This window comes from Macrotis lagotis, chromosome X (genome assembly GCF_037893015.1).
Source record: "Macrotis lagotis isolate mMagLag1 chromosome X, bilby.v1.9.chrom.fasta, whole genome shotgun sequence".
NCBI lineage: Eukaryota > Metazoa > Chordata > Mammalia > Peramelemorphia > Peramelidae > Macrotis > Macrotis lagotis.
The window spans coordinates 353177809-353201298 of record NC_133666.1 but is presented as its reverse complement, the minus strand read 5'-3'; positions in this window follow the sequence as shown (position 1 = coordinate 353201298).

The window sequence follows — 23490 nt, the reverse complement described above, 5'->3', positions numbered from 1 at the left end:
TCTTCTTCTAGGATGGCATTTTTATCATCTCTATCTGAATAGTAGATGTTCGGTGTTGAGACTTTTTTTTTTTGCTCATTTTGATAGTTGAGCTCTGTTCCTGGGGTATAGGGAGGTAGTTCTAAGCTTTTTGTGCTGGGACTGGGGTTTGATCCCTGGCTTGTGGCTTGCTGGTATTATCTAATGTAGCCCGGGGATTACCTATGCAGAGGTTTGTTTCCTCCTTTATGTCCAGGCTCTGCCTATACAGTAGTTTGTTCTCAACCCAATCTTGTCTATTGCCCCAGTATGCCCAAGTCTCAGACTTTATCTGGGGTTGGGACTCTCCCTGCTGGTCCGCTTTCTAGCTGAGCTGGGACCTGGGCTGCTCTGTGGCTAGAGGGCTCCAGCTGGTTTTCCCCTTTCACTCTTTTGCCTAGCTGGGCTCTATTTCCCCTTACCCTTGAAGAGACAGATCTTCACGAAGATCCACATGAAGATCAGTTGAGAACTTGTTTTGCCTTTTTTTTTTTTGGTGGGGTCTGTAGCTTTAATGTCTGTGTAGAGGCTTCATTTAACAGTATATAGGAAAAGCTCTGGGAGCATGCTAGCTTCTTGCGCCACCATCTTGGTTCGGCTCCCAGTCCAATCATTCTGGAGAGCAATTTGGAGCTATGACCAAAAAGCTAAAAAACTGCACATATCCTTTGACTATTACTAGAGTCATATCCCAAAGAAATAAAAAAAAAAGGATACTTATATACAAAAACATTTACAACAGCTCTTTTTTGTGTTGGCAAAGAATTAGAAACTGTAGAGAAGCCAATCAATAGGGAAATAACTAAATGAGTTATGAAATATAAAGGTGATGGAATATCACTGCACTTTAAGAAATGATGAAGGAGGGGCGGCTAGGTGGCGCATTGGATAGAGCACCGGCCTTGGAGTCAGGAGTACCTGGGTTCAAATCTCACCTCAGACACTTAATAATTACCTAGCCGTGTAGCCTTGGGCAAGCCACTTAATAACCCCATTGCCTTGAAAAGAAAAATGATGAAAGGGATTGAACTACTTATATGAACTGATACAAAGTAAAATGACAGAACCAAGAAAACAGTCTACATGGTAACTTCAATATTGTAAAGATTATCAACTGTGAAAGACTTATTAACTTTGACCAATATAATGATCAATCACAATTCCAAAATTCTCATGTTGAAAAATCCACCTCCCAATAAAGAACTAGTAGACTTAGAGTGCACATTGTGGCATATATGTTCTCTTTCTTTTTTTTTTCAGAAATAATTTTTTTTCAGAAATATGTTTCATCCATATGATGGATATCATATTTCTTGTCTTCTAAATGGTTTGTAGAGGGAATGGAAGGAAGGGGAAAATTTGGAACTGAAAAAAAGTATAATTGAATGAATTTTTAAAAAATATATGAAAAAGAATTCTGATTCCAAGTCTGCACTTTATATACTAAAACACTGACTTTCCAGCTTGGAAATGAACTAGAGGTATCCATTTCCAGATATAGTATGTTGATTTGTTTTGCTTAACTTTACTTGTTGTAAGGGATAGGTTCTATTTGAAGAAATGAGGTAAATTAGAGAATAGTGAGAGAGGGGATAAAACAAAAAATCAGGGAAAAAATAGAAATACATAGAAAGAAAGCAAATTTCAGAAATGGACATGCCAACAGAGGTTTTGCTATTACTTGTTCAATTTAATATATATTATTAAAAACTCTATAATAGAAATTCATATATAATCCCTTTTTTGTCCTTCATTGTATACTTAAAAGTTTGTGCTTGTATATGATTGAATTAATAATAAAAAAAATTTAATTTAAAGAATGACTTTAGGATGTAAGATCAATCTTCTCCTATACTGATTACTTTAGCATTTAGAAAAACTGATTTATTTGAATTTTATGGCAGTGAACTTAGAGACCTAGAATCTCAGTTTCAATTCAGTTGCTTCCATTAATTATCTCTGTGTCTTTTAGCAAGTTATTTAATATCTCTGGGCCTCAGTTTCTTTGTATGTAAAATGAGGAGGGATGAAAAAAGCAGAAAGGGAGAAAGGATTGACCCATATGACCTATGAAGTCACTTTTAACTCTAAATCTATGATCCTATATAATTATTCTCTTTTCATTGAGTTCCCCACTCAGGTTAAAGATTAACAGACTCTCCAGAGCTTTCATGCCTCTACACAGTGAATACTTTCTTTGAGAGAAGAATTAATCACTACTAGATATGGAAAGCACTAAAGTTCTAAGAAAATGAAAGTGATTATATTTAATAGCAAAAAAAAGACATTATTATGAGGAAATCATTGCTGAATTGGTTGTCTGTTTGCACCAGATTTGTGAAGCAAAAATCATCATTAGAAAACATCTAGAAGACAGAATAATAACAAAAAAAAGATATAACATAAAATTAAAACAATTCAATCCCTATCTATTTAAATAAATTATTAATGACAAAAGGATAATGAATGTGACATTAACAGTGATTATAATAACTTTATACAGAAGTATAACATACAAATCAATTGCCAAATATAAGACTTTCTCTGAACAATGTCTGTTCATATCCTATGATCATATGCTAACTGAGGATTGACTCTCATTCTTTTAAATTTGAATAAGTTTACACCATATTTTAGAAATGAGACCTTTATCAGAAAAACGTGATGTAAAGATTTTTCCCCACTTAACCTGTCACTCTTTTCATTTTGTTTGCATTGATTTTTTTGTGCAAAATCTTTTTATTTTTATTGAATCAAAATGCTCCATTTTACTTCCTGTGATCTTCTCAATTTCTTATTTTGTCATGAATTTTTCTATTATGCATAGATCTAAAGGATAATTTCTTTCTTGCTCCTCTATTTAATTTAAGATGTCACCCTTTATATTTAAATCATGTACCCATTTGGAGCTTATTTAGTATATGTATGAGATGTTGATCTATTCCAGTTTTCTTCCAGTTAGCTTTCTTTTTTAAAAGTATTATTGGTAACAAACATTTGACTTACTTTTCCAAGTGGTGAATAACAGAAGGTAACCTTAGTTCAGAATGCAGACAATTTTGAACAGAATCATTTTACAAAGCAAAAAGAAGAAATCAGGCATAAAATCAGTTGTAGCTTTTAGAGTTTTCTGACAGAACCAACTAAAGCAAAGTCTTCACAAGAGGATTTAAGAATAAAAATGATTAGGGAGTTCAAAAGAAGGAAGGGTTTGGGGTAAAGATGATGAGTTCTAGTTTAGATATATCAAATTTGTGATGTCTATAGGACATGCAGCTAGAGATGTCCAAAAGCTAATTAGTGATGAATAGGAAATAGCCAGAAAGTTCCATTGGTATTTTCAATATCAAAGGAAATTAAAGGAGGATCCCAGCACATTGGGTAGAACTCACCATGGCAAACTTATGAGAGAATATGAAGAATTACTTAGGATGGGCTTAAGATCTATAATATTGAATGAAGCATCCAAAGTGATATCACTGGTGCATTAAGTATTTGAGTTGAATCATTTAATAATCATCAGGTCTATTTGAGAAAGTTCACTTAACCACTACCTACACAGCTTGAACCTGACTTCAAGTTGACTGCCTTTTTAATGTTCATCCCTTGATTACATGTTTAGGGACTAAGGGAAAAAAAGAGATAGGTTCGACTCCTGACTCTGTTAATTGTATAATCTTAAGCAAGTCATTTTACCTCATTAGGTTTCTGTTCCCAGATATGATGAATGAGGGTTTCTTACAGGTCTACTTTAAATTCTATTTCTTAAATTGTTAAGCACCTGCGATGTATAGGGTGCTACACTAAGGACTGGAGATTAAAAGATTTTTTAATTAAAAAAAATACCTGGACTTCCAAATTTCTTACTTTAGTTATTGTTACCTTGAGATCATATTACTTGACTCTAAATTCATCGAACTAAATTTCAAGGGAAATCTAGCCCTCCCCCTCAACCAGGGACCTTTGTTTTAGGGAAATTGTAGGTTGAACTGAAGTTACTCCAAAGGCTGAGAGTCTCCCAGTTAATCAATATAGTCTCTCTTCTTGGTAATATTATTAAATGTACTCATAAAATATCAGAGCTAGAAATACATTAGAGATGAGATAGTCAATGCCTCATTTCTAGATAGTAGCACCATAACTCTTGAGCTGGAAGGAAACTTCTAGTTCAATGCCTTCATTTTACAAATAAGCAAACAGATTCAGAGAAGTTTGACTTTCCAGAGGTTACAGAGGTAGTAAATAGTGGGCACAGAATTCGAACCAAGGTAGTTGTCAAAAATGGGCATGTATGATTATAGAAAGAGTTAATGCAAGGCATCCATATGTTGCCTACAAATCTTTTTCTATTGTCTTCTTAAAAGAGAGAACTGCTTTTACTTCAGAGCAGAGGTTCCCAAATGATTGATAACAATTAACCAATGTATCATGAAGCTCAATATGGTCAAGTATATCAAAGCAGCTTCTGCTTTGATGTTTACCATTCTTACAGCTATTTCCATCAGTTTGGAGGGCAAGCATAGCCAAAAGTCACAGTCATGGACTTCTTTCTGCAGCTTATGAGTATTTATTATAGAAGAAGGAGAATGCTTACTCTTGGAATTTTACCATACACACAGAATCATAAGTAGGGCAGAGGGACTAAGGTCTTGCCTCAGAGAAATTTAGAGGATACTGACACTTGCAGAATTTCAGCAACATAGAAACAACAGAACTTCACACCTAGTTGGCAAAAATAGTTAAAACAGAAAGCTACCAAATAGTGAGTTAGTGAGCCTCTTCCCTGACCCACAATGCTATTTCTCGCCATAGTTGCATTTATTACTTTCCCAGAATCCTTGTTTTTACTTCCCAAACCCTATGGACAAGACCCCACTGCCAACCCCCAATTGAGAGTTTATTTTATATGTTCTCCTTAAGTTCAATTTGTGTTAACTGCCAGAGGTGCAAAAATTACTAGTTATATCTCTGTGTAAGGGTCAAATAACCTCTTCCATCTAGTACTCATTGTTAAGCATCCTCTTCTTCCCATCTCAGTGATCATTAATCTTCAGTAAAGTACCTCCATAGCATGAAAAGGTTGCTCTTCCACCCAATAATGTTAAGTTTTATCATTGCCAAGTAATAAGGGTAATGTCTGACCAAATAATGAGTCTAATTTCCATAGACTTAAAGAATTTTAAAGATGATTTTTAGGTTATTTATTTCAACTCATTAAATAGATGAGATACTCAGTACCCCAAAAAGTTAAGTGACTTTCTCAAAGTCACATAGTTATCTAGAATAGATCTGAGACTGTAATTAAAATCTCTAAACTCATAGATCAATCTTCCCAATATATTTTCTTCCAAGTTTATTTAAATTTAGAAGGCATGAGGACAGGGTTAAAGAGAGTATCCAACTATTAACACCATTATTATTTGATGTAGGTCTATAAATTCTCACTATAGCATTAGAACAAAGGAAATTTAAGGAGTAAGCATAGGCAAAGAGGAAATCACACCACTCTGATTATATTACATCTACAAAAATCAGAGCTATTACCTCTAATATCTTAATGATCATATGCAATGACAGCAGACCTCTTCACATTTTCACATATGCACCTGTAAAATATTTGCTAGGAGTAAAAGTGACCTATTATTTTATTATAACTATTAAATGATCATTCATTATGGACATCTGGTTTGAATAAGATTTGTGACTCACATCAGGCCCAGATAAGATTGAAGGCAAGAAAAATGTTCAACTTCTTGTTGGGATAAGCATAAAAGAGGATTGACCACTGGACTGAGATCAGATTTAATTCAGCTGATTGTAATTATCTTTTGTCATTTTACTTATTAGCATTGAGCTTATTAGCAAAAACAAGTTAAGTATATCAGTGAACAAAAATATAAGGTCCTAGTTCTTCATTTTTTGTTAAACAATGCATTTCCACAAGAGGGTCACAAAAGTCAAATATAAGCTATTTGAAAAATTAGGCTTAGTTGCATGACTAATAATCACATAGGGAAGAGATAAATGCCACAAGCCTCAAACACTTGGGACACAAGTTAATTGTCACAGATTAAAAAGAAAAAAACTTTTTAATCCACAATCATAATTAGACAAAAACAGTATTATGTTATTTACAGCTGGAGAACAGATACAGACCACAATCGAAGGAAAACATCTGCTTTTTTCAGGATGGGTACTGCATCCATTAAGGCAGATTGTAACTCCTCTCTGATCTCTAGTAGTCAGTCTTCAAAAGCTGTTCTTACAAAAAAAATCAGCCAATTTATTGATGATCTTCTCCAAACTTAACCTGACCAATTTACAGGTGACAGGCGAATGCCTGTACAATACAATTAAAATTTTTACAATTAAACATGAAAACAACTGAAGATTAACTGTGGCATTTATCTCTTCCCTATGTGATTATTAGTCATACAACTAAGCCTAATTTTTCAAATAGCTTATATTTGACTTTTGTGACCCTCTTGTGGAAATGCATTGTTTAACAAGAAATGAAGAATAAAAGAATAATAGATATTTATTAAAAACTACTCACAGACCTTGGTTGGGACACAAACTCAATATCTCTGGCTTAGGATATATATGGGTATATAGGGTAGTCAAGAAAAACTAGCACTTCTAGTGAGGACTTTCAAGCCCTTTTCAGTGCTGCTCATCTACACTTGGGTCTGCCTTCACCCCACTCTCACCTGTATCTCCAAGAAGTTGTAAGTTGTAGCATACACAGTGATACACCCCAGTAAAACCATCTCAGCGAAAGGACTAAATCAACCAGACTCAAATTCATGGTATATGAGGGGGCTGTCTACCCCACCCTTGATGGAATGGATAGATGAGAACATATTTTTTTCAATAACCATGAAAACAGTTAAGTAGATGCTGTGGAGCACTTAGAGCTTGGTCAGACATGGAAGATGCCAAGGTCATTGCCAGTCATCTTGACTTTTGTCTTACCAGTGGATATGGATGACTGCAAGAGGAATGAGCCTGATGACTTTGTGCAACTCTACCTCACTTCCATTCAGTGCAAATCAAGATATCATCCCATGATTTCATTGGTCCTATTTGAAATTTGAATGAACGAATGCAGGTTGAATGACAACTTGGACGCAAATAAGTAAATATCAAATTTTTGAGAGAGAACACAAACTGGTGAAGTATTACAAAGATGATTCCTGGAGCTTAATTTTTAAGAATAAAAAGAATTTTGAAAGACATAAATGAAAAGAGAGCACATTTCTGGCATAGGGGATGTCTTGTGTGAATTCTTAGAAGGCAGAAGATAGAAAATTGACTTCTGGATTGTGATTATTAACCCAACTTGACTGTTCTTAGAAGGGTCATAATGTTAGAAAAGATGAGTGGAATAATAGGTTGGAAAAAGCTTGTGGGGATCCTTAATTGTCAGAATCAGAAATCTTTTATCCTAGGAGCAGAAGGGAATAACAGAAGGTTTTCAAATAGGAGAGTGGCATGGTCACAATGGTGCCTTATTTTATGCCTGTATGGAAGATGGAAATAAAAAGAAAGGGACCGGAAAAAGGAAGACCTAGACGTAGCAGGGGTATTATAAATTATGGAATAAGAAGAGTCAGGACAGATTTTATTCTCTCAGCAAAGCAAGAAATTAACCAGCAATGAGTGGAAAATTGGAGGGTGAAGAGAGCACAGTAGAAGATTTGAGGAAAGAGGATATGATCAAGAAAATTAATATAAGGGAGTAAGTATATATTGAGTACTTTTTTCTCATAGCATCTCATTTGAACCTCATAATAACCCTGTGAAGCAGGTAGTATTATCATTCTCATTTTTCATTTGAGGAAATTGAGGCAGTGGTTAAGTGAATTGTCCAGGGTCAAACATAGTAAAAGTGAGACCAGATTTGAACTCTAGTCTTCTTGACTTCAGGCCCAGAACTTTTATCTGCTTTCCCTACCAATTTTTATTCAGCAGTCCATCTGAGATTGGATTATATATTATCTCTGGGACAGTAACCCAGAATGAAGACTATCTGCTCTCCCATTACACTTATGTTCCAAATTCTACTTAGAACTGAACTATAGTAACTTTACTTTTACTTTTTTATTTTATTTCAACCCTGGCAAAGATAATTAAAACAAACTAAAAGGGTAAGTTAAGGTTTATGTCTTGTGCATAAAAGTTAAATTATATGTTCATTGATCTGTGAACTTGCTAAACCCTTTCTTTCATAACTCCTATAAGTCACATATTGGCTATAACCTCTTCAATTACCACTTCACTTTTGAAAAGCAATGAGAAAATATAAAAATTACTAAGTTAATGGAAATTGAGGTGCAATGGAATCAAATTTTATTAAAAGATTTAATTCATTGCATTTCTGATGTAAAATATAGAGTAGGTCATTAAATGGTGGATGGCAGTTAGATGTCCTCTGCTGAGGTCAGAATAAATGAAAATCATTCTAAAATGACCAAAGGAGGGATTTCCATTAGCCATAATGACAATTTCCTGAATGTGCTATCAAACAGTATAATTGAGGATGTTGTGGATTCTTTTTTTCTTGGAGATTTAAAAGAATAGGAAAAATTCCATTTATTAGGAATTTCTGGTTTCAGTTCCTTCTGAAAATATACCTTACAACAAGATTAGTTAGAATCTATATTTGTGAAGGAAAGCATTGAATTAGTAAATATTGCTCTGTCCATTCATCCTTAATGAAATTAAAATTTGTTATTTTCACAGGCTGTTTTGATTGGAACTATAAAAATAGGTTAAAAAGAACAGGAATCTTGTCCAATAAAATATGATTTTTAAAAAAGGATACACATAGATATGTAGCCCATGAGTCCTACCAATTCTGTAAGTTGTAAGAGTTTTCAACGATATGTTATCTATCTAGCTCACTTGAGCCCATCCAGTTTATAAACTGGAACATGTGAAATGAATTTCAGTTTTATGTATTAAGCTGACAACCTAACCAACAGACTCAAGGAAAAGATATCACTGAATAAGTAAAGCAAATAATTGGGATAAAAATGAAGCTCAATGCCACAGAAAATAATGTCAGCTGTGTTCCTAGGTGGCTATAGTTTTGTTCCAGAGTAGTTGGTGAAATGAGCTTCTCCATGACTCACAGTGAATTCTTAACCAATAAGGGATTGAAGAAATTATAACAGATAAAATAGACAATTTTGGTGACAGAAAATTAAAAAATTTCTATGCAAATCAACTAAGGCTTATAAAAGAAAATGTTAAATAGAAAATATTTGTATCAAATATCACTGTTAAAATATTAACAAAATTTACATCATACAAAAAATGTATAAAACCAAGAACTATTCAATATTAAATTTTCAAAAAAAGACTTATTTATGATTACATAAAAATACATTCCAAATTACTTGTATTGAAAAGAAGGCAAATTAAAATAATTCTTTTACTTCTTGAAAATTAGCTAAATGGCAAAAGATGGGGAAAAAAAGAAATGTTAGAAATGATGTGGGAAGACAGGCACAGAGATGGTTGGTGGAACTGTAAAGCAGTCCAACTCTTTTGGATTTCAATTGGGAATTATGCAAGAAAAGTGACGAAAGGGCCATATCCTTTAACTCAGCAATTCCACTACTGGGCATAAACCCAAGGAAGTCAAAGCTAGAAACAAAGGTCCAGTATATACCAAAATATTCATAGCAGCTCACTGGTAGCAAAGAAATGGAAACCAAGTAGGGGCCCTATGAAAGGGGAATAGTTGGAAAAAACTGTGGTCTATAAAGGTGAGGGAATATTATTATACAATTAAAAAGAACAAATATCTGTAATTCAAAGAAAATTCACTTTCTAAATGCAGATAAAGATGAAATAAGTAGAAGCAAACAAATAAACACAATGACTCTAGCAAAGTTAATGAAAACATTACTAATAAAAAGCTGGATTCTGAATAATGGAAAATTAATGAGGGTCCTGGAGAAGTGATGATGAAACTGAACTTCCTTACTTACAACAGAGAAGTGTGGGACTATTAGGGTAGTGTAGAGCATATCACACAACATTTCCTTTATCTTTAGATGTTTTTTATTGTTTTTCTTTATCCAGAGAGGGTTCATTGTAGGGGGAAGGGAAGGGAAGAGTAGAAATAACTGTGATGTAAGAACAAAAAGCATCAGCAAAATGTGCTTTAAAAGGAACCAAAAAACTCAAAGCTTCATGATCACAGGATATTATGCAAGCTTCCTTTACAACTAGAAAGAGGAGTGGGAAACTTTGGTGTGGGAAGCCTTGGCCTCTCTACTTGTACAATGCTTTGTCTACTATCTGCAATCTGCTTCTTATTTGTCCAGTCACTGTTGGGATCCTCCTACTCTGAGGCAGCCCAAGCAGCTTCTTATGTAGCTCACCTCAGGCACAATATGCTGCTTCAGCCTCCAATCTGACTTCTTTTCTGCAACTGAGACATCTCATCTTGCCCTATGTTACACAATCACAAGCTTAGAAATGACGTTCATGGTTCCTCTATCTTCTCAATTAAGAACAATCAAAAACTTCTTTCCCCAGCTATTTATTAAGAGAAAAAGACAATTAGCTTGCAAGACTGTCTTCTCCATCCCACCCCATATGTATCAGCAAACCCTTCTCCCTTCAAAGTAGAGATGGGAAGAAATTTTCACATAGGTATCCTAATAAACTGTAGTATATAAATACATAAATAACACAGGTAGAAAATAGATTCTGGACCAGGAGGCCTAGTGAAAAGCAGGGAGCTAGATGGTACAATGGATAGAGTGTTGGGCTTGAAGTTAGGAAATCTCATCTTCCTGAGTTCAAGTCCAGTCACAGACATTTACTAGCTGTGTGACCCTAGGCAAGTCATTTAACCCTTTTTGCTTTAGTTACTCATCTGTCACTGCCATATCTCTGATAAAGAAAACCCCAAAAGTCAGACACAACAACCACAGTGATAAGTAAGCTGAATTTGGAGTTAGAGGACCTGGCTTTGAAACACCCAACTCCAGGATTCTGTAATTGAGAATAGCTTTTGAAACAAGTTGGTAAGTCAAATTTCAACATAGCTTAGGATATAACTACTGACTCCAACATAGGACATCTTTTGTTTTTTTAGTTCTCTTGGATAAGGAGTAAGGATAAGAGTTAGTGAGGCTGAGAAGTCCTATCTACAATATCAGTTCTATAAGTACCTTTGTTAAGGGACAGGTCTTCTGATGGGGTCTCATGAGTCTAATATATACCTTGAAGCTTTGAAAAACACAAGAAACATAGCACAGAACCAATGAATTTAATACTAAAAAGAAAAGGTTAAACAGTCTCAGGATCAAAGTAAAAAAGGAAAATAAATGTTTGTAGGATTCTAATCTGTATTATGTTTATCTAGGTTCAAGTTTTATCTCTCTCTTGCTAGATTGCAAGTTCATTGAGTCTAGAAACCAAGTCTTATTTGTCTCTCACCCTCTCCCAAAGTCTAGCTAAATTATTAAATCATATGATCATAGATCAAGAAGGGATCCCAGAGATCTCTATTCAACTTCTATCACAGTTGATGACAAACTTAGTCCAAGGAGGTTGTCATATATTCAGTGATATCATTAGCAAGCTTCAGAGGTGGGTTCTGAACCTTCAGAGGTGGGTTCTGAACCCAACTCTCTAATTCTCTGACCTCAGAATCAAAGAATGCTCTTTTCACAACTATGCTGGTGAATATTTGCTAAATGAATTAGTTAATTAGTACTCTGACATAAGACTGGAAGAAAAGCAATAGTTAAGTCAAGAGCTTTTATTTTACATAATTAAACAAAGGCTTGTTTCCTTGTTTAAAGAATGTTAAAAATATAAAGATGGTCTTCCTGCCTGCAGCGATTACCACTACTATTTTGAGACTGATTTTTTAGAAGTTAGAAAAATATTGTCACAGAACAAATAATCTTACTCACTAGCTTTCAAAATCTCTGATTTAGTTTTTAGTATTTAACCAAGGACAAAGTTTCTTCCTAATTTCTTCAGAGAAAAGTTCACTCATAGGATCCCTTGGTCTGGGATCTCAAAGTCATCTCTGTAAAGGATTGCCTTGTAGGTTATCATTGGCATGTTATGCTGTTCCAGTGAGTAAAGAAACTTAGCAATGTGATTTGCCTAAATCTTATCAGGTCACTCACAAAGAGAAATCAATGGCAGAATGATTGACAGTATTTCATGATCCATTTTTATGAATTCAAAATGCCAAGGAAACTTGGTAGAAAGAAGTGAAGCTTCCTTAAAGCCTGACTCCACATTTGGTAAGTACTATTCCTGAGCTAGTTGTTGCTGACATTAAGAATAATGAAATAAAATAGATTTCAATCATATCCATTGACTTGATTTTGATTATTGCCTTCACCTTGCTATAGTTTTCTTGTAAAGATAAAAGAGCCTGATAATCCTATATTATTCTGTTATCCAACACCATGAAGAATTTTTGGATACCTGTAGCAAAAGTATAATGGATGTTTGTAATGGCTTTCCAATTTTTTCTTTTTCTCCACAAGTTCCCAATTCACTTCATCATTAACTTTTTTTCTCATTTTTAGTAAATGATCTTATCTTTTCCTTATATTTTCCTGAAAAAATGAAAGACTATCAGATGCAAACTCCCTCAATTCCTCTCCTCTACAGTAATCTGGAGAACAGCAGTATACAGAAAAAAATGACAGAAGATGTGATAGTGTAAGGAGAAATAAAGGACCTCTGCTCTTGGAGGGAGAATATCTGTGTTTAAGTCCAAGCTTTACTACTTAGCTAGCTACTTACCTTCAGCAAGTCCCTAAAAGTCTTTGGGTCTTTTTTTTTCATCTACAAAATGAGATTGAATTAGATGACTGATAAATCAGTCAACAAACATTTATTTATTAAACACCTAATATGTTGTAAGTTAGAAATTAAAGATACAAATGCAGAATATAATACTATGATTCTTGCATCTTACTCTCCATTCTAAGAAGATGTAACTTTTTTTCTGCCATACGAGTTTGGTTGAAAAAGGAGACATGTGGATTGCATGTTCTGACTCTCTCTCTCTCTCTCTCTCTAGGTCTCTGTCACACACACACACACACACACACACAGACAATCCTGAATGGATACCTTAAGACAAACTTAGTCACTCACCTTTAGTTTCTCCAAGGTATTTCCTAAACAATGTTCATTGATGACTTCTGGGCCTCCCAAATTCATTTCACTCCTTGCCCAGCCCTCTGAATTACTGCATCTTGTGGTCTCTGGGTGTCAACCACAGCCTTAAATTTCCAAGTAAAAATTGTTATCATTTCAGTTTGGGCTCTATCTCCTCAGCAATAAGTTCCTCTCCCTCTGGACCTTTTAATAGTTGCCAGTTTTTAAGACTATCAACTATATTCTTTTACTTGTTATCCATTTGTGAGGAGGAGACACAACATTCTTGCCATGCCCCAAAACAAAAACAGCTCCCTGATCTTTACCACAAAAGCTTGGACAACAGTCTAGTCACTTGCTGTCCTCAAGACTCTCCTACTAGAGGCTCAGAAGTTTTAGAGAAAAATTGTGCTCCAATAACTCTTGGATCAGATCACAGGAGAACTGATTATTTTCTTTTCTTTTTTTTAAGGTTTTTGCAAAGCAAATGGGGTTAAGTGGCTTGCCCAAGGCCACACAGCTAGGTAATTATTAAGTGTCTGAGACCGGATTTGAGACCAGGTACTCCTGACTCCAGGGCCGGTGCTTTATCCACTGTGCCACCTAGCCACCCCCAGAACTGATTATTTTCCAAGAAGCTTTGGAGGTCTTACAGAAAGAAGTACAGCCAGTCTACCTCTAAATACAAACGTCTCTCTTGGAACAAGTCACAGACTGAGGGCAAGACCTTCCATTGGTCCATGCTCTATCTGTCCCCATTGAATAATGTTGATGTGTTCCTTTGGAAATTTAAGGGGATTTGAATACAAATGGTAGCCATTAGAATCATTGCACAAGGACCCAGGACCCATGTAATTCCAGTTCCTAAAGGATCCTAAAACAAGTTCTGTCTCAGATTAGAGTTGTTCTTGTTGATCAATTTTTATGAGGGTTGACTATGCCTTTCTGTCTTTTGATGGATCAGCCCCAATGGAGGTAGTTACCAACACTTATATTGATTAGCAATGTACCTGCCTAGATTTTCAGTTTTGCCTAAATCTACAGCATTCCCTATGGCATTTTCATTTGCCACCAAACACAAAAAAACACTTGGGATCCTTGACATCCAAGCACCAAATACAAGTCAAGGAAGAGGACCATTCATACATCAACTTATCTATCTCAGTCAATAAAATTCCTTATCAGGAATATCAATAAGTGATTTCCAAGACTCTCCAGGAGACCCACAGAATCCTGAATTTGACAATAGATAAGAGACTGAACTCTTTAACCTCTCTCTGCCTGCTGCAAATTACAGTTTGGAAGTCTCTGGGGTCTCTTAAAACATTATGGGTCTGGGTCTTTTAGCCACAGCAATTTTAGCCACAGTAGAATTTTCCATTGGTCCTAAGATCACGAAAAATGTCCATTTATCATTGGACTTGTAATTTAGGAGACCAAGACCTTGAAAGACCAGGTAGAAATACACAGGAAATTGTTGGGCCTGAATATCATCCACTCCCTGTCTCTATTTTTCTCCTTGGGGTCCATCTGTGAGTTTTACATAATCTGAATATTGTGTGAAATTTAAAGATAGTAATTTTCCATTCACCTCATTACTAAAAGTATTCCTTAGAGCAGTTATACTATACCTCCATCACTGGTCTCCTTTCCAGAACCAGGAATGTAGGGATATATTTTTAGCAATAAAGTTATGACTGTTAACATTTCATTGATATTTGGAATGAATAAATAAATGAATTAATTAATATGTTTGAAGAACTGTGCTAAATGCAAAGGATACATTTACAAAGGGAAGTCAATCCCTGATTTCAAGTTTATATTCTAACAGAGAAAGGCAGCATGTATAGAGAAGTGGTGGCCAGGGTGCAATATCTTGGTTTAAAATTCAAACTAAAAGATGACAATGGAACTACAGCGCAATATACTGACATACCCTTTCCAAAAGCAATGTCCAAGTCGATAATAAGCATAGTTCCAGAACTGGAAGGGAGTAGAGGAAAGAATGGAAAGACATGGAATGTGAGTTTTATTGACATGGATGTGGATAAGATGGCTAGGGAGGGAAATAAATGTGCATAAAGTCAATTTTAATAATGAGTGATTTATTTCTTTTATTTGTTGGGGGTTTTTTTGTTGTTTTTTTAGGTTTTTGCAAGGCAAATGGGGTTAAGTGGCTTGCCCAAGGCCACACAGCTTATTTGTTGGTTTTTGACAGGATCCATGATTCTGTCAATACAAGGAATTCCAGGTTATAAGTTCTGACTAGGGCAAACAGGCAACTTTTCTGGAAATTCAGTTCTTATGAGTTGCTAGGCATTGAGATATAAAGAGACTTGCCCAGAGTCACATAGATAATATTTCATAAAATAAAACTTAAATGCATATTTTCCTAACTTCTAGGCCAGTTCTATTCACTCTACCATATTGCCTTTCACTCTAATTGTTATTATCCCATTAATCTATTCTAATAAGTTAGATCTAAGTGTCAACCAAACTTAATTCTGCAATATTTCAGTTGTTTTGGGAAGAGAATTTACAAAAGTAGTTCTACTATTCCCGCCAATGGCAAGGCCACCTGTTAAGAAATGAAATGGAAAAATTGTATCTCTGCCACAAGTACAGTATCCATAAAGGACTAATGAATTTTGTCCTCACTACTTGACCTAATAAACCTCTTGACTAGAATAATTAAGTCACCAAATCATATCTCTAGGAAACATACAGACTGATCATAATATGAGAAATGATAATTAAAACAATTACAAAACAGCAAGCCCAGTTATAAAAGTACATGGTGGTATTCAACCATGATATAGCACTTCCCACCCTCACATGGGTGTGTGGACACCTACAATCACATAGTCAATCTATTAGTAACTTCTCTGGTTGCTTCCAAAATGTTCCTCTGTTTAGCTATACTTACAACTTAACAGCAAATGTAATATTTATCTCTTCCAACTTTAGTTGATGAAGTTCTAAGATTTGTCCTTTCCCCCACTTTCTTTTTTCCTTATCTAAGTTCTACTCTAGATTCTCTCTACAAATCATTCCACTTTATCTTATGATTAGTAATCAAATGCCACTCTCTTGTCCATCATCTTAAATATTTTTTCCCTAATCATGTGACAGCTCTGGTATCCATATCTCCCCAGATTTCTAAAGCTTGTTACTTTCAAAACTTATCAACTTCAAGAATTCTCAGACAGACTCAACCCTCAGCAACTGCACTTCAGAGGTAGAGGTAATCTTAGAACTCTAATAACTCAGCAACAAACCTTAAATGAATAGTACATTACCCAATAAACAATCAATGTCCTTGTCAAACATGGAGACATGACATGCAAGTGTTAGAAAATAAGCTCATTTGTAAAACACTATAGTGAAGAATGGTAAAAGATTGTGATTAGCATCACCTAATAAAACAGCCAAATACATGGAAGTAGAAAAAAAATACAAAGCTTAGTGTGAGACACAGCATATTATCAAGAAACTTTCATAGATAAACTTGGGAAGACAACTAATAGAAAATTAAATAATTTACTGAAATTTATAGGATGATTTCTTTTATAATTGAGCATAATGAAACTACAAGTTATACTTCAGTCCTCTAAATGGTGTATGAGGAACTTGAAATGGCATGGGGAAAAAAAATAATGTTAACAGGGACTGAAGTAGACCAAACATCCATCTAGAAAATTGAGGTTAGAGCTAACAAAATATTCACTGGAAAATATTTCCAGTGAAAGCACTGAGAACTCATTTCGTAAGATCTTTCAAATGAGAAAAATAGGAAAGGTTTCAAGGAAAATCAGACACATTATTTTTAAAGAAGGAAATAAAGAGAATGTCATTATTTACTGACCTCTATACTTATAGCTGTAGCTATTAAAAAATCTTATGAAAATTATCTATACATGTAGCAAGAGTATCCTTGATGAAAAAAATAAGAGAATGGGCAAGCTTATGCGAATGATTTTCTAAAGTATATATCTTAACCATCACATAATTGACTGAAAGATACAAAAAATCCCAAATTCTACTATTTCTATTGATTACCAACAACAAAATATGTTTCAGGAAAGGAAAATGAAAATTTAAAGTCTCTCTTATGCATAGATTAAAATCATGAAAGATTTCTTGACAAATAAATCACAAATATATCTTTATTCAGCTATCCCTGATAGCTTTTTTACTTTATTTTATTGTTTTTTTGTTTATACAAGGCAATGGGGTTAAGTGACTTGCCTAAAGTCACACGCACAGCTAGGTAATTATTATCTGAGATCAGAATTGAACTCAGGTCCTCCTGACTCCAGGGCCAGATGCTCTATCCAGTTTGCCACCTAGCTGCCGCTATCCCTGATTGTTAATATCAGACAATGGAGAATCCTACACAAAAAGGAATTCCCCAAAGATGATAAGGTCTTCCAAATGATGTTTCTTTTTGGATGACATTATTCTCATTACATTAAGCCCCATAACATAACTGACACTCTTCAATAAGATCCATAATAACTCAAATGATTTTAGGGGGAAAAAAATTGAAAAGCCACATACCCAAACCACAGCATGCCAGTGAATGACCAGTTTATCTATACCTCAGTACATGGGTCTTGTTATAAACATTCTAAATGCATAATGAGTTAGACCCAAAATTGAATAGAGGAAGAGTAGGTTAGATCCTAACGCACACAGAGACATATATATTTCATATATTTGGCAAAAAAACAAATAGTTAGAATTTGAACCCAAAGTCTCCTGACTTCTTTGGTGAAAATGACCTTCCAGAGGTGCTAATCAAGTTACGTGATACCTCCATGGTCTTCAATTAGTTTTACACACTCCATTCTGAAAGTCTACTGAACTTTGGAATAATGTTGCATCTTGTTGACATCATCATCTACTCCTGGAACCCCACCTAGCACACCACATTGATCCATTCCATTGGGACTTATGCCAACACCAACTATTTGCCAAGATGGAAAAGTGTCTTTTTTAAAGAGGAGATAAAATCTTTAGGGCAGAGGGAAGGGGTTGGAGCTGATTGATGAAGTCTCATAAAACTAAAACTAACTAAAATGAGTGATCCTCACATGTCAGAAGAAATGAAGTGTTACTTAGTTCTGTGGAACATAACTACTTCAACTTCAGATCTTCTACTCTGACAGCACCACTCAAAGATGTTTAGAAACATTCCAATCATTCCACTGGTCACCAGAAGCAAGCTCAAACAATGTCTTATTTTGACCTCCAATTGTTCTACCTATAATCTCATAAACAATTTATTCTAAAGTCCAATGCAGCTTGTGTTGCAATCAGTTTGTCCAACACCCTTCCCCATACCAAGACCCCAGGCAACCAGCTCCTATTGTATTTCCCCAAAAAATAAGATTAATATAGTAGTTTTTACTCCAAAGGATATGTTAGAGTTTATTTTCACAGGATATCTGTTTTTTTCATGTACAAAAATATGCATTCATTCATTCATTTATTCATGTACAACAAAATACATTTATTCAAATAGGCATGTCATAACTTTCCAAATCCCAAATTAGCCTGAATTTCCTATGACTCCATTTCCTGAAGAACCATTGGCCCCAGTCTCTCATGTCCAGCAATAGAGCTCTCCTTAAATGAGCACTTCTTGTCCATTTAGTCTATGGCAGCACAGTTGTCAGTGATTTTATTCCATGAATTCGTCACCCAAGTCATGACTTCTTGCAGGCTCAGCTTCATGAAGTTTCCACACTGATTTTTCCCCCATTCTATTTTCAAAGTAGCCATTGATTTCCATGTGTAAATGGTCCTTGAATGGTTTGTTTATTGCAATATCAAAAGTCTGGAGTTTCCTTAGGGAATAATTATTTGATCTATTCTTCTCTCTGCAAGGAAATTCTTCACTTCTTTAGCACAGTGAGTGCTGGCTGAATCCCAGACTAGCGAACCTCATTGGCCATCTCACCAAACCAGTGGCAGTATTACATTGATCCACTTCCTTATAACTGCTTCTATGCACTAGGCTTTTTCGGTTTCAAGAACATAATTGCCTGAAGCACATCCAATCTTATCTTTCTTGCACATAGTGATGATTAGAGGTGGAGTTTTCTTATCAAATACTTATGTTATTTGTGCATTGTGTCTGTGCATTGGTCATTTGGCAATAAGAGTTCATCTGCTTACATAGGTGTTTATCTCTTCTCCAAAGGTGCTGCTTTGGGTATTTTCAAATACTTAGCTATAATTTATTTATTTTATCATTTATTTTAAGTGATGTTGCCAATAATATTATTTATAATTATATATTAATATTATTTTATAATTCAATACATTATTTATGTTGCCATGGATATTCTAAATGCAACTATCTGATGAGCTTATTTGGGGGGGTGGGGCAGGACTTTTATTACAAACAACTTGGAAAAATCATACTAGGGCAATTAGGTCTTACTGGGGAAATATGGTATATAGAATTTTAAGTGGCTATGGGAGTTAATAAAGATGTCAAGAAAAGAGATTCACTAAAGTGGAATTCAAAGGAAGTCAAAAAAAGATACAATCTAAAAAACTCACAGGGGCACATACAATGGTCAATAGACTTATTTAGAATTATGCTAGTCTACCTTAATACTCTATCACATATGTCTAGGATCTCCATCATAAGTTCCAAAGTCTGAATCCTAAATCTCATTCTAATCATCTTCTCTGGATTTAGCTATGGCAATTGTCTTAACCCAGACCCCTGTACTTTCCCTGACCCATTTGGCTCCCTAAACTTTGGCTTCTGCTTCTAGCTTTTATTACCACTTGGTCCTTCCCATGCCAAGACCTGAATTTTTGACCTTTTGCTACTCATACTGTGATTTTGCTCCCTTTCTTGTCCCAAACTGCTTGAGCCAAAACATCTTGGCTGAAATGTTGTCTTCACTCAGCACAGATGTGACCATATTTTTACCCCATTTAATAAACTCAAGGAATTCCCAACAACCTCCAAGGATCAAATATAAAATACTTTCTTCAGAAGTAAAAACTATCACAACTTAGCCCCCTCCTCTTTTCATCTTTTCATTCCTAACTCCTCATTCCATTCTGCCATGTATTTTGCCTTCCAGTGACCCTGATCTCCTCATTTCTCTGTGATCAATACAGTTCATCTCCAGACTCCATGGATTTTGACTTGGCTGATATATGGCTGAAACACTGCCCTCCTCTTCTCTGTCTCCTGACTTTCTTGGATTCTTCTAGTCTCAGCTAAAATTTCATCTTCTATGAGAAGCCTTTTGCTGATCTTCATTAATTCTAGTGCCTACCCTCCACTGATTATTTCCAATCTATGTTGTATATCTTGTTGTCTCCACCAATATGAACTCATGTTATCTTTTGCTTTTTTTTTTATTTCCCCAGTACCAGGCATATTATGGCTAGCAGCTACAGCATGGTAGACACTTAATAAATGCTTATTGATGGATTCATTTTACTACCTAAACTCCAGAACTTTTCAGTCAAGAAGACCCTGCTGCTGCCCCTGCTGGACAGTTCCCTGGCACTGTCCCTATCCCTTGCCTCTTCTCTATGTGAGTGTGGCTACTAAACTGTTATCTATGATGGCATAGAATTCTTATACAGAGGGGCGGCTAGGTGGTGTAGTGGATAAAGCACTGGCCTTGGAGTCAGGAGTACCTGGGTTCAAATCCGGTCTCAGACACCTAATAATTACCTAGTTGTGTGTGGCCTTTGGGCAAGCCACTTAACCCCATTTGCCTTGCAAAAAAACCTAAAAAAAAAGAATTCTTATACAGAAGAAGAGAGAAGCAATAAGATTTAAGACAAAAAAAATAGCTCCTACATTTTTAAGAAGGTAAAAAATAATTCCCAAAATTTCAAACTATAATCTGTTAAGTTTAATATAAGCTTCAAACAATTCTAGAACACATTATTAAAGGAATGGATGATGATCACATGTAACATGAATTTATTAAGAACAAATATTTGTCAGGCTAACTCAGGAGCATCTGAATTCAAATCTCACCTCAAGCACTAGCTATATGACCCTGGGTAAAACCTCAATTATCTCATTCTCAGTTTCTTCTTCCATAAAGAAAGGGATAATAGAAGCACCTACTTCCCAAGATGATGATAAGTATGACATTTTGCAAATAATAAAGTGTTAAATAAAGTGTTAAATAAATCTAAGTTATTACTATTATTATTATTTTGCCTAGTCTAGGTTCTTAGACTAGAGGAAGAAGAAGAGGATTGCAGATTTATAGAACCATGGCTGAAAGAAATTTGAGGTCATCTATTGCAACCCCTTTATTGTGAGTATTAGGAATCTCATGCTCAAAGAAGTTAATTGATTTGCCTAGGATCCATTTGTAGGTATCTGAAACAAGATTTTAATTTGGGTCCTATGATTCCAAGTTCAGGCTCTTTCTGTCAAATCACTGTCATCCTAATGATAATGATTCTATAGTAATTATGGACATTTATACAGTATTTTTGTAAAGTTTGCAAAGTATGATCTCACTTGAATCTTACAATATTCCTGTGAAGCAGTTAATACAGGTTTTAATATACTTATTTTTACAAATGAAGAAACTGGAACTTAAGAAGTATATTGTCTGGAACATACTAGGCATTTAATAATTTTTTATTAACTTGTTTATAATTACACATCTTATAAGTAGCAAAGGCAGAATTCAAACACAGAGCTTCCATCACTCCAGCATCCATCCATTATTCCATGTGAGATCTGGAATCTTAAGAGTATTTTTTTATTTCAACAAGACATTTGGAATATATATATATATATATATATATATATATATATGTATATGTATATGTGTGTATATGTACATCTTTGTGGTTAAGAATTAAGAAGACTAGGGAAGCTAGGTGGCACAGTGGATAAAGCACCAGCTCTGGAGTCAGGAGGACCTGAGTTCAAAGGCCTCAAACACTTAATAATTACCTAGCTGTATGAACTTGGGCAAATCACTTAACCCCATTGCCTTAAGAAAAAAATTTTAGAAGAGTTAAGTAGACTGAGTGAGGGTTCATGAATTCAGCATTTTTATTAATGAACCAGATCTAAAAAAGAATGAATAATGAATCAGTTTCTACCTGGATCATCCAAGGCTTGTTAAGAGATACCTGTTTTCAGAAAGATGGTCATAGAATGATGACATTTTTTTGGTCATGAAAATCTATTAGTAATATCTACTGAGTCACAATGAGTCAAATGGAATCCTAGAGTCTAAGACTTCTCTTCTTCAGGCTAATTGTCCTCATTTCCTTCACTCAGTCCTCAGAGGACTGGTTTACAATCCTCCCATCATCCTGGCCTCCCTCTTATCCAATCATGTTAGTTTGACAGTGTTGGTTCTAAAATGTGAAACTCAAAACTAAATATAATGTTCAAAATTTGGTCTCATTAATATGGAGTATAGCCAATCTAATATCATATCTCTCTCTCTCTCTCTCTCTCTCTCTCTCTATATATATATATATATATATATATGTATATGCATGTTTTTAAATATAAATATATATATGTGTGTACATGCATATACACACATATTCAATATGCCTTATTGAATGCAGCCTAGCATTAGTTTTGGGCTGCCACATCACCCTCTTGACATATTGAGTTTGCAATATAAGAGAAGAGACAAATTTTCATAAGTCCCACATTAGCTCTGTCCAAAAATGTAAACATTACATCTTGAGAAGAGAAAATTGTTTAGTCAGAGCTAGGTATGCATTGTCTTTATTATTCTCTAAATTCTAAAATTATAGGTAATGTCTCCAAAAACATAGGTAGGTCTCCAAAAATGTAGGTATGTCTCATTCTGCATCTTTGGTTTATCACCTCACTGTCAGGAGGTGGATATTATAGTTCATCATAGGGTCTCTGGAAATGTGATGGGTCAAATTTGTTTGTCCTCACAATGATATTATTATTAAACAGGCAGCTAAGCAAATAAGAGCAAATTCACCAATAGAGGACTTCCTAATAAGTTCTGGGTCTTCTCTGTTCCTTGGGGCTTTAATGAATTGGGTACAGGAGATAGCAGACTGGGCCTGGAGTCAGGAAGATCTGAGTTCAAATCTGACTTCACATGTATTAGCTGTGGGACCCTGGGAAAGTGATTTGTTTCTTCTTCCCCCAGTTTCCTCATCTATAAACTGAGCTGGAGGATTAAATGTCAAACAAATCTCAGATTATTATTAACTTTATATTTAAATCCTATTCAATCTAATCTCATTAAATTTAGTTCATTTTATGATATTTTCAGATTCTGACTTTGTCAT